Source organism: Lepidothrix coronata, unplaced genomic scaffold, assembly GCF_001604755.1.
Source record: "Lepidothrix coronata isolate B3197 unplaced genomic scaffold, Lepidothrix_coronata-1.0 Scaffold5, whole genome shotgun sequence".
Lineage (NCBI taxonomy): Eukaryota > Metazoa > Chordata > Aves > Passeriformes > Pipridae > Lepidothrix > Lepidothrix coronata.
In genome coordinates, this window is record NW_016690185.1 from 1 (window position 1) to 11983 (window position 11983).

The following is an 11983-nucleotide window of genomic DNA, read 5'->3' on the forward strand; positions in this document are numbered from 1 at the left end:
CCGAGGAGTTAACTCGCTCCTCGGCGTCGCGGTGCCGTAGACGGGAGGGGCGGGAGGTGACCGAGCCAAGCCGAGCCCTGCCGCTTCTCACCGGCTCCGTGGCGCTGGGAGCCACTCGCCGGGGCTGCTTCAAGTGTGTCCCTTCATACACGATTTGTAAAAACCAATTCCCATCAGCAAGCAGCTCCGAAGCTAAACGACTTTTTATGGGCTGAGTTTACCACCACTGGGGTAAAGCAAAGGTAACTTTCTAACAATAAACTTACCCCCGGGGGTGGAAATGAGCTTCCGAGAGGCTTCTGAAATCTTCCTTGGATTGTCCAAAATGTAACGTTTTGCATAGTCTCTAGTGGCTTCCTGGTCATTAAAACCCCACGTAATTATTTGTGGGGGTTCAAAGACAAGGGCTCCCATGCTTGCAGGAGGAGAGATATACATGCTGGATTTGGGGAGTGGGAAATGGAGACCTTCCTTCAAGCAAGTACTTATATTCCTCCTAAATGACTTTTCAAACCCAGTTCACCTAATCTAGGTACCTCTTCCTCACTAATACAAAAAAATTTTGTTGTTAGGGCTCTGGGAGGGTTGGCAAGCTATTGATTTCCTAGTTATTGGGAAGACAGACTGAATGTAATTCAGCAGATGCAGACAGATCCTGGCTGAGAGATTGTTTTCCTCCAGAAAGCAACCTTGCAAGATGCCGAGGTTTATTGACTTTGGAGTGGGGAAGGAGGTGTCTGATAATCAGCTCACTTTCTATCTCCCTTAGATTTATAGACCAGGGCCTCCCTGTCACTCCTGAAAATATAATCATGCTGGCAATAAACCCTGAGGGAAGAATGAAACAGCAAGTGTTTTTCTCAGAGGTAACGCAGTGACTTTTGAGTTACATATTTAAACGAGCCATAATCTTATAGCAAGCTCAGTGCTGGTCTGCTTGATTGCCCTGTCTTGGTTAAGGTGCCATAGCTGCAGCAGATGCAGGGCTGGCAGCGCATCCCACAGCCACAGTGCAGAGGGGCCCAGGGCACGTTGCCCTGCTCTGGCTCTGAAACTGCTGCCACAAGGCACAGGGTTCATTTTGAGATACTTGTTCACGAGGGGGGAGATATCTGTCTCCCTGTCTCACTTTGTTTCTCCAGATGGGAAAACTGCACCAGAGGGACTGCTTTTTTTTTTCTTTGCTTTTTTTTTACAGAAACATTTCCTGTCTTCTTTGCAAAAATGTATTTTATGACCACTTTGCTGTGCAGATTTCTCCCTCTCTGGACATTGCACAGAGTAATGCAACACCTTCAATCTGTGGAGCAGATATCTCTTGATTTCTTTATCTCAGAACATGCATTTGTCTCTCTTCAACCTGTTCTTGCTCTTCAGCAAAAACTCACCTTTTTATAAGCTGTCAAACGTAACACTAACAGCTGAGCATTCCTCTGGAAAAAAAAACCCACACATATTTACTTAAAAATCACTTAGTATTTATGGTTCCTTGATTTTTTTATTAGCCCTTTAACCATGTCTCTCACTTTAACACTAATCCAGAGGGAAGAGGCTCTCTCCTGTGCCTGTAGCAGATATATCCAAACAGAGAAGGGGAAAACAGTTGTTTAATCACCTCTAGTACTTCTGATATTTAAGGCCATCTTTGAACAGGTAAAAGACCCTGCTTCTGTGTGCCCTCTGCTAAAAAAGTATTGTTTCCAAATGCCATGGTCTATCTGGTGATAAGCAGGATTCAAACAAACAGCACAAAAGGCTACAGATGCAACTGCTTCTACAATCCCATTCTGCAGGCCAGGCACCGTTTCCCAAGGGACCTTGTTTAATGAGGAAGAACATAACCAGGAGATGAAAGTTTGGCCCTTTGACACAAAGATGGCTCAAGCATCGCAACACTCCTTCACTTTCTTTCCTAAACTCAGTTGAGTAACTCCAGCCTGCCCACAGTCTGGCAGGCGAAAGGAGGATAAGTGCAACTAAGTGGTATCCATCTTAAATGGCACAAGTGGTTACTTTGGCCAAAAGCTTGACAGACTGAGAGGAATTTCAAAGAGGCCCAAGGCAGCCACGAGAATGGGTAACAGCTTGGGAAATGTTAAACAACAGACACAAGATTTGAAAAACACATTCACTGATTTGCCTCTCAATTTGCTCTGGTGACTCAGGATGGAAATCTGGACATCACTGTGGATAACACAGTGAAAACCTCTGGTCAAAGGGCAGCAACAGTAAAGGAAGCTAATTAAATATTGGATAGCAAAGGAAAGGGGAGGCAAGCGTGGGAGAAAGATTTACATAAGCTTTGTCATCATGTAGATCAGCGGGAAGCCCCTGCCAGGAATAGGATCTTAAAAAGAAAAGAGTAGAAATAAAATGGCTCAAGGAAAAGCAACAGGAATTGTCAGTGATCTAGACAGTAATGATGTTTGAAAAGACCACGGTTGCTTTGGGGAGTATGGGATAATCAGGGGGTAAGATGAATAACACAGAGGTGCAATAGAAGATAGATTAGGAACTTCTTGGCCCTCGTGACTTGTATGAGTAATACATAAACAAGACAAGAGGAAATGGAAAAGAGATCTTAGGAATTTTCTGTACAAGGGAGTGTTAACTTGTGGAACACTGTCATCAGATGCCATTAAAAGCAAGGTCTGATTGGAATTAAAAGAAAAATATAGATGGATAGTGAGAGTAATATTCCAAATGAAAACAATAATATTTTTATATTATCACATTTGGAAGCAAAACAAATCTTCATCTCTAAGCCTAAGTAACCAAATGTTTAGGAAGAAACTGGATTAAGCTAGAAATGTTATTTTTGGGATTCTTTGTGTCTTCCCCAGAAGTAGCCACTAGTCGTCATAATTTGAGGTTGAATACTGAATATACCTTAGACTGAGCTAGTATGACCACTCCCATGTTTTTAAATCTCTCTGAAGCAGCTTTGTTTACTGGAGAGCTTTTAGTCCTGATTGCCAGTAGCAAGCCTTGAACAGAATTCAAAGAATAGAGGTACTGCATATGACACTGAAATATTAAGTAGAACAATCAAATAATGTTCTATCCTTTTCTCCATGTTATTATGGCATCTATGTAAATTAGGATATCTCATTTAGTGTCAGAAAAATATTAAGTCTCCAGATTTTTGAAGATGGGACTGGGAAACTTTTGAAAATATTACCCACTGCCTGAATAAATAATATGTAATGTCTAAGCTGATACCTCTTCGACCTATTCAAAATAAGAATCATGAACATTTATCTGGGTCTTCACATGTGGCAGAGTCAGTTTAACTTTGACTTCCAATTCAAGTAATCTCTATCTTCATATTTGTGTTCTAATTTTGGGACTTAGATTTGTTTTTAGTGGAAGTAGAAAAGAGTGCAAGCATGAAACAAAATTTTTTTAAAACTACAAAGAGAAAACTTCTACTCTTATTTTTGTTCTTTGACTTTTAGTAAGAATAATTTTAATTTACCACATCTGGGCAGCTTGCACACTATCAGATAGTACTTGCATATCCGGTGTTCTAAGTACTCTGGACAAATACAATGGCTTAACAAATAAAAAAAAAAAACAACAAAAACCACAACAACAACAACAAAACCAAACCAACAACACAAAAAAAACCAACAAAAGCTCAAATTAAATAAACACAAGAGTAACCACTGACACACTCAAGTGCCCTTACGGACCTGTAACACTATTTCTTTGCCCTTCCTAACAGCCACCTATTCTAGGCAACAGAGAGGAAGAGTAGGGGGTTTGTACCCTGAAAGAAAATATCATCAGTAAATTCCAGCTATTTGAAGCTTAGAAGAAAAATAAGCAGCAAATTTCCAGGACTCTAATCCAGTAATTTCTCCCTCAGTACAGACTGAGCTTCGATCTTTTCTGTGTTAACTGAAATTTCTTAACTAAACTCTATCACTTTGAAACAAATACTTTCAATGTGGGATTTCTGAAACAGGTTATAAACCTGAAAGAAATCATATTTGCAATCACTGGGACACAGAGAAATATTATTTACCTTGTGCAGAAAAAGCAAGGCACAATATCCTGCCTGAGCTTCTAGGAAGTCTGTCTGGTTCAGGAAGAGAAAGCTCTTTTCTAATTCCCATTGGGAAGACCACCTTTCCACACTGTATTTAATCCAGCCTGCCCACCTCACATAGCACCACACTTTTGTCACATTTTGTCCCTATCAGTTGTCATTACAGCCGAAGGTCAAAAAAGGGTGTAGACTGCGCCAAAGCACTTTTCCTTCAGCTCTTTTTTTTCAGAACAGGATGCCATTTAGACTCATGCATAACATTAACATAAATAACCTCAGAACTATTTAAATCCCAAAGAGAGTTTTCAAGCGTTTGGAAACAAAAATGTGTGCCAGGTATACATTTTAATTTATCCTTTCCTCCTGTTTTTAACTTAAAACGTTGGTAAATTAGATTATTGTGAAAATTACATAAAAGGGATAGCTTTGAGTTTGCTCATCCCTCCTTTCACTGCTCAGCACCCTGACAGTTCTCTTCCTACCTTGACATACAAACACAAGTTGGTTGCCTCAGATTATTCTACTAGTGATTATTAGAATAACTTTTGTGTTAGGCAGCATTCCTCCCTGTAATTTTGAAGATGGAAGGCCATTTAGCCAGTTGATTTTAAAACTGTGTTTCACTTGTTTGAGACCACTTCTTTGATGTTAGAAAAAGCCAACAAAGTCACCCAATTTATTTAAAACATCATGGACACTTGATGGACACTTAACCTGATATTCCTTTAATTCTAGCCTTTTGTCAGTACAACTGATGTTCATTTAAGTGCACATATGTAAATTAAAAAGTCCTGTGATGAAAATGTGCCAACAAATGAATAAATTCGTGCCTCTTTTTAAACTAAAAAAGAAAAAGTAAGGTTCTTTCCTCTCATTTTCTGTATTTTCTGCCCCTTTAATTTTGTTTTCCAAGCATCCAAAGGTAAAAGAGCTTGATAAAAACCTAGCGGTGGGGGCAGGGAGCAGGGGAAGAGAGGTAAGATAACATTATTCCAGGCCCTTGCTCTGTTTTGTTAGGACAGATTTAACCTTTGGGCTGCATCAAAAGATAGGCCCGAATGACTGCCTGATCATCTCTTCACTCTCTCTGCTTTCATCTGGATTACTCTTGACTGTTTTCAGGGATGATATCTCTCTGTTCTTATTTGGTAAATTAGGCTACTGTTTTCTTGTATTTCACTTATTGTAAAACGTTTTCTTTCTTAACTTCAGGCCATTGTTCCTGGGTAGTGAGCATGCTGTCACTGGAGAGGGGGTTCAAAGAGGGAACTATGTAACTGGGGACAGATTCTGCCATATTTTGCCTGTTAACACTAGCTTGTTGTTGAGTGCTCTTGATTTCATGGCGGTTTCTAGCAGAAAAAAACATTTAAAAAGGAGATCAAAATTGGCCTTGTAATTGAAGGGGAAAATGAGGAAAGATAATTAAAATTATGGAATATGAAATAGTCTCAAATGGCAATTTAATTTTCAAGTTAGCAAATACTCAGAATAACAGGCCACGAGCTGGGTGGTTTTTTGAGAGAGCATTTATTCATAGTCTGATTTATTAGTTCTTCTTGTTGCCTTATGATAAACACTAAAAAAAAAGAAGAAACACAAACAGAAATATCATTTTTGTTCCATTTAACAGTGAGTTTTAAAGTCAACAGTTGTAGTTCAGAAACAGAAACCTCAGAACAGAATACAAATATGTGTGGTGCTGGACTTCATTTGTTGTCACTGAAATGTATATTGTGTGGTAAATTTTTATCTAGTAGTGCTTTGAAAATAAAATACCAAAGCAAACCCCATTGTAATTATATTTTGTCTATTCACACTGAGTAAAACAGGCCAGACATTTGAGGAGAGCAGGCTGAGGTGCAGAGGAACCAAGCACAAGCATGTGCCAGTGCTTCGCAGTGTGTGCAGCCGGATTACTGTCACTGGCATCAGCAAAGCTTCAAGAAAACCCAAGGGATTGCTAGAGTGCTTGTGACAAGGGCTTGCATGAAGGTGGTTATGGGCCAGCTCATTAAACATGATGAACATGTCTTGTACCATGTTTGATGACTGTTGAGAGAAGGCCAGAATGAAAGAGCTTACTTAAAAGCAAGGACATAATGCCAGTTGACTCACTCAGCACAGGGTTGTCTCCACATGGAGCATGTGTAGCAATTATTAGTGAAATAAGTGCTGCTGTGTCTTTCAGGAACTGTTAGGACCTACAAGTTCCATTAGGTGGTTAATGACCACCTGCCCACAAGCATCACACAGGTGATGGGTATTTTACAGGATACACATGGAGAGCTTCTTTAGAGTAGGTTACTGCTCTTTTCTGGTTCTCTTCCCTCCAGATTGAATGGCATCAACATTTAGACCAGAAGTAGTAATGAAAAATCTCATACTTCATACGGGAGGGTCATGTCCATGAGGGTAGGGTGCCCACAACAGAATTTCCAAGTGCCGCAGCAAGACAAGAAACTCCCTTTTCCTTTTTAATTGCTCTTTCAAAATGAAGCAGGGAAGCAAGGGCATTTGAGATACTTGTATCAAGCATGCCTCCAGCCCTGAAGTGTTTATTCCGAGCTCAAAAATAATGCTGCTGGGTCAGATCCATTCCTGGTGTCTGCTGGGTCAGATCCATCCCTGGTGTCGTTGTGGGACACTAGATTTGCTGTTTGTCAGGTATTAAGCAGTCTCTTATGTGTGGTTGCAGTGTTTTGGTGGGAAGTGTAGAAAGGCCCCGCAGAGGCACCACCGTGTCCCCGCGCCAGACTCCGGCCACAGGAGACCTTCCCTGTGCAAGGCATGGTGCTGACTCTTCAGTGGGATTTTCACCAACGCCTTTAGATACACTGATAGAAGGGATCGAGTAGGTCGAGGGGGGACGGGACGCACACGGGGTCAATCCCGCAGGAAACCAGAGAAAGCATCCCTCTCTGCGGCTCTCAAAAGCCCTACTCCTACCAGTCCCCCCGACACACCCATCTGCTGTGGCGCTGCATGCCCTTCCCCAGACCGGAGCTCCCACGGAGCCGGCTATATTCATATTATTCTCCCTTTTTTCCTACTTAAAACACAAAGGAAGGCTGATGCGAGCGGAGCCGCTCGTAACGACCCTGCTCCGCAGGGAGGTCAGGGGCGGCCCTGCTCCCTGACAAGGGATGCGGAGGGGGCTGAGTTCTGCCCCTCAGCCCTCTCCGAAGCCGGGGCAGGCGCGGGGCAGCGAGTGAAGTACTCGCTGCGAGGCCTCCTGTCAGGCGCCGTCCCCCCCCCCCCGAGAGCCCCTTGGCGGGGCCAAAGTGAAAGTGAAGCGACTCCCGAAACCCTTTGGGGGTGGCGGCAGGAGCCATGTGACAGCCGGGAAGCAGCCCGGCCGCACGGAGGGCTAATAACGGGAGTCAGAGGTGTCCGTGTATAATTTCTAAGGGCTGCGGTGCCCCCTCCCCGCCCGCCACGGCAGGGGCGCCCAGGAGCCCCGCGCCGCCTCCCCACCCCGCTCCGCTCCGCTCCCTCCCCTCCCGCAGTCCCGCACCGCCGGCATCTCCCTCCGCGGCCGCACTCGCGCCCGTCCCTGGAGGCTGGGCCGGGCAGGACAGGGCGGGCAGCTTCCCCTCCCTTCCTCCCCTCCCCTCTGCCGCGTCCCCCTCAGGCAGGGCAGGAGCGCGCCCCGCAGCGCTGCGCCCGGGAGGAGGGACTCCCCTCCCGGGCATGGTCACGGTGGCTTATTAGGGTGGCCGTCTCTCCCCTTCTTTTTTTTCCTTTTAATTATTATTTTCAATTTTGCCCCTCCTCGCCGCTTCTGTGGCTGTCACTGCTCTCACCGTTACTTTTACCACCGCTCTTCCCGAGGCTCCCGGCGCGGCCCTGCCCCGCCGCCTCTTTGTGCCCGGCGCGATGCTGCGGGGGGCCGGCGGCCGGCGGGCGCGGCCGGCCCTTGGCGCCCGGGGGCAGCGGCAGGTAAGCGGGGAGGCGGCGAAGGCCGGGCGGGGGGCGAGCGAGGTGGCCGCTGCCCGAACCGGGGCCGAGCGGGCGGGAGAGCGAGCGAGGTGCCGGCGCGGAGCCGCCCGCCCCCACAGCAGCCCCGCTCCTCACCCACGCCGCCGCGGCCGGCCGGGTTTGTGCCTTCCTTTGTTTTATTTAGGCTTTCTGTAAAAACTTGTTGTCACCATCACCCGAAGGGAGACCCGCTTTCTTCCCCCTATCCCCAGGCGAGACCTCTGGGGTCTCAGACCCTTCCTGCATTGCCCCTTGCTTTGAGTCTTGCCGTTCCTGCCCGATATTAAACCTGTCTCCCGCTGCGTATCATCCCTCTCTCCAGCCTGCTTACCCCGCTGCCCTCCGGAGTCCCCCATTCCAGCCTTTCTGCCTATTTTGATTTTATTTTCTCCCCCCGCCTCTCCATGGTTTCTAAGGGACTCCCCTCCAACCTGTCTGTAGGTATGTTTGTGTAACCAGACACTGAGAGTAGCTGTCTGCCGAGGAATTAACTCGGCAACCCCCAAAGCTTAGTTTGCATTCAATAGAGGTGTTTGTTTTTCAGGTTTAAACCTCCAGACGGGTTGAAGAAATCGCCCGACAGGAACCACTCGGCAAATTTTGTTTCCTCCCTTGAAATCCCACTGGATGTGGAGCAGGTGGGGGATTGGGAGGGGAGAATTTTGGGGGGTGGGAGGGGGTGGTGGGATGGAGAGTGACCAGGGGCTGAGTGGCGTGGGAGGGAGGTGAAAAGGGCTTTAAAGTTGGGAGAGTGGAGCCGTGCTTTCACCCTTCCCCTCCTCTGAGGAGGATAGCTCAAGGCTCTCGCTCTCTTTCGTTAAAAATAAATACTACAGAAGTTGGCAAATTTTGTAGTTTTAGAGAAGTGAATTCTCTCCAGGATTAACGTAAAAAATGTTGATGTTTGAGGAACTGCTCTTGCTCAACCCGTAAATAAAGAGATGTTGACAGTTTGTCTAGCCTCTGGTAAACGAGAACAAAAAAAATATTTCATTTCTTGAAGGGCATCAATACTTGTGAGAGTGGGAGGGAGAGTAAGGAGTTTAACCATTAACCTTTATCTGGGATCGTAAATGAGTTGAAACTCATGTTTCTGAAGCTTCTTTTATGCATTTGCTTTTCTGTTTTCCCCCCTCTTCTTTCCTTTACTGGAGATGGTGAAAGGTAAATGAAAATGATGCTCTCATTAATTGGACAAGCAGGCGATTTTATGGCTCACCAGTAAAAAATAAATGCCACGGGAAAGTTGCTGTTTGTAGTGCAAGTGGTGGGAAAGTGGTCTGGAGGGTAGGGGGGACGGCAAAGCAGCGTGACTGGCTGCGGGTTGCGCTCTTAGTTTAGGGGCGTTTGAATTTGTGTTTCCAGATCATTCACTTGAAGACGCCGAAGGACAGTTTGTGGAAGGTAAGAGAGCCTCTTCCCCAACACTTATATCTTGCCACGTGTGCTGTGCGTACCTGTATATTTGCGTGTCCCTCAGGCCCTCAGTGCCAGCACATTCGTGCTGGGAAGTGATAAATAGGAAATCTCGAGCTATTGCTGGCCACGGTGTGGATATTGTAAAGCACAGCATTTTTTAGCAAATAGATAAGATGGTTATACACACTGAGATACTTGGTAAACTGATGAATTCCTCCCTTCCAAAAAAGGATGTCCTTTCTTTACTTAATCAGGACATAGCTTAGGAAAACGAGGCAAAGGGTATAATGAGCAAGTTTCTGTTCCGACTGTTTTCTACACGTGGAAGTAATATGCCTAATTTAACATGTAGGTTGTTTCCAACAAAGATGTTAGTATTAATTTTGATATAAATTGGGGAGAAAAATTATCCTTGCACCTTCTTAATTGCATCTTTCCCAAAAGTGGTGTTATGTTATTTTGTGACACAGTTCTTGCCAGAAGTGAAATAAAATTACTCTTTCTACTTTTGAAAATAAAGTGTCTCCAGCCACCAGAACTTTTATCCTTCCCACAGATTTAAAGAAGTGAAAGCAGGAGATCCTGGGGAGAAGGCAAGGGTGGAAGAGATATGGGATCATAAAATTTGGCAGAGCAAGTGATTGAGGAGGTTGTCTTTGTTAATTTGTCAGCATCACAGTTACAAGTAAAATATGCTTGTAAAATACAAATTCAAGTAATTTCAAATGAAAATTTAAAAATTGCTTTCCCATTTTTTTTTCCTTAGGAGTCTTTTACTTGTTTGTCATTATTTTGTCACTCTCTTGTCTAGGAATCAAAAATACAAAGACTGAGTAATACTGCTTATTCTCATAAATTACTATAAAAATCTGTACAGCACACTCAGTTTAGAGGGAGTTCCTCTTCTTCCCCTTTAAATGAGTCTCTGCCAGCAGCAAGTGTGTTGATATACTGATCTGAAGGACTCAGGCATGATGCCAACTAAAGCAATTTAAATGACATGGTTAATAGTGTCTCTACTGTCCTTATCACACAGTAGCTGTCTTTAATAAACTCAGTGACTTCCAAATGATAATCATGGATGACAAACTAACTGTAGTCCTAGCTCTCATGTTCAGATGAACTCCCTTTTGCTCTGATTGATAAATATGAAATGCAAATTACAGACGGACTGTAGAAATTTGCAAAATATACTTCCCTCCTCTTAAGTTTGTGATCTCTTTCAGACGAATAAGACCCTAATAGATTATCTGAAAAAAATTCTAAAGTTAGTGTTCCCATGGATTGCATTGCTATCAGTGTAATTTTAAAAAGTTTTTCTATGGTAATAATTGTATGCGGGACACTGCATCCTTCAAATGAATCCTTATCAAACACTTCAGAAGAGGAAATAATTTTACATAAATTAGGTAAGCCAGTATAATATGTCTAAGAAATCAAAACACTCTGTAACTCTTGTAAAGCGTTTTGGATGGAAGTGAAGATTGATCCATCAATTTCAATTTGACATAAGTAACTTTTAAAAAACAGCAAATACAATTTCAGAAGTATGCACACTGGTAAACAGCTGTTTCACAGTGGGAGTTTTAAATTTCTTTGAGTACCTCTGGTACTCATACTGACTTTTTCCTTTGTCAAATTTAAGGATTACAACATAATATATAACCACAGAAGAATAGAGTAGTACAATTGACAGGTTAACTGCAAACTGCATGTATGATTACTTAGTTGTTTTTCTTTTTTTTAAAGGTTTGATCCTAAAATATCATTGCTAGATCGTATCTTCCTGATTTTCAAACCTGCTAAATTTTGCCAAAAGCTGTAGAAATGCTCATGTTCTCAGCAGCTGTGAAGAGCTTACTAAAGCACCTAAGAATAATGTGTTTCATGTCTTGTGACTGTGATTGAAATACAGTGCTGTGTGCTTAACTGATAAGTTTGGAAATGCTCTTCTTAACGGTCAAGACTGTGTTTTCGAAAATGAATACATGAATGCAGATTGTCGTCACGGTTTTTATTTCTTGCGGCTTTGTTTGCAAAATTCATTCCTTTGAGACTAGTGAAAAATAACAAGATTCTACCTGTATCTTAAAAGTAACAGTAGATAAGTAATAGTACTTTCCTAAAAGCCTTGTACAAATGAAGAAGTCTAACAGATTTTTTTTTTTTACTTTGTGTCACCAATCATATTATAGTCATAATGAAAGTTAAACAATGTAAGTGTTAGATTTTGTCAAAGTGAAAGACCCAACCTGAGATAGTACCAAAACGCTCCCATGAAATGCCTATGGCCCAAAAAATGGGGCCAAGAAGGGAATGTGGCCTTTATGTATATATTCGCTATATAATAGATATGTTAACTTCAATCACTCCTTGGCACTATGGATCTGCCCTATTAATTAAAACTAAGTATTTGCTCATTCCAACTAACATTTGGAAAGCTATTTGATGATGTGAAGGCACGGTATTTCTAGAAATGCTTTTTAATAGGTAGTGGGTTACTCTTTTTTGGATGCTCTGACATAATGA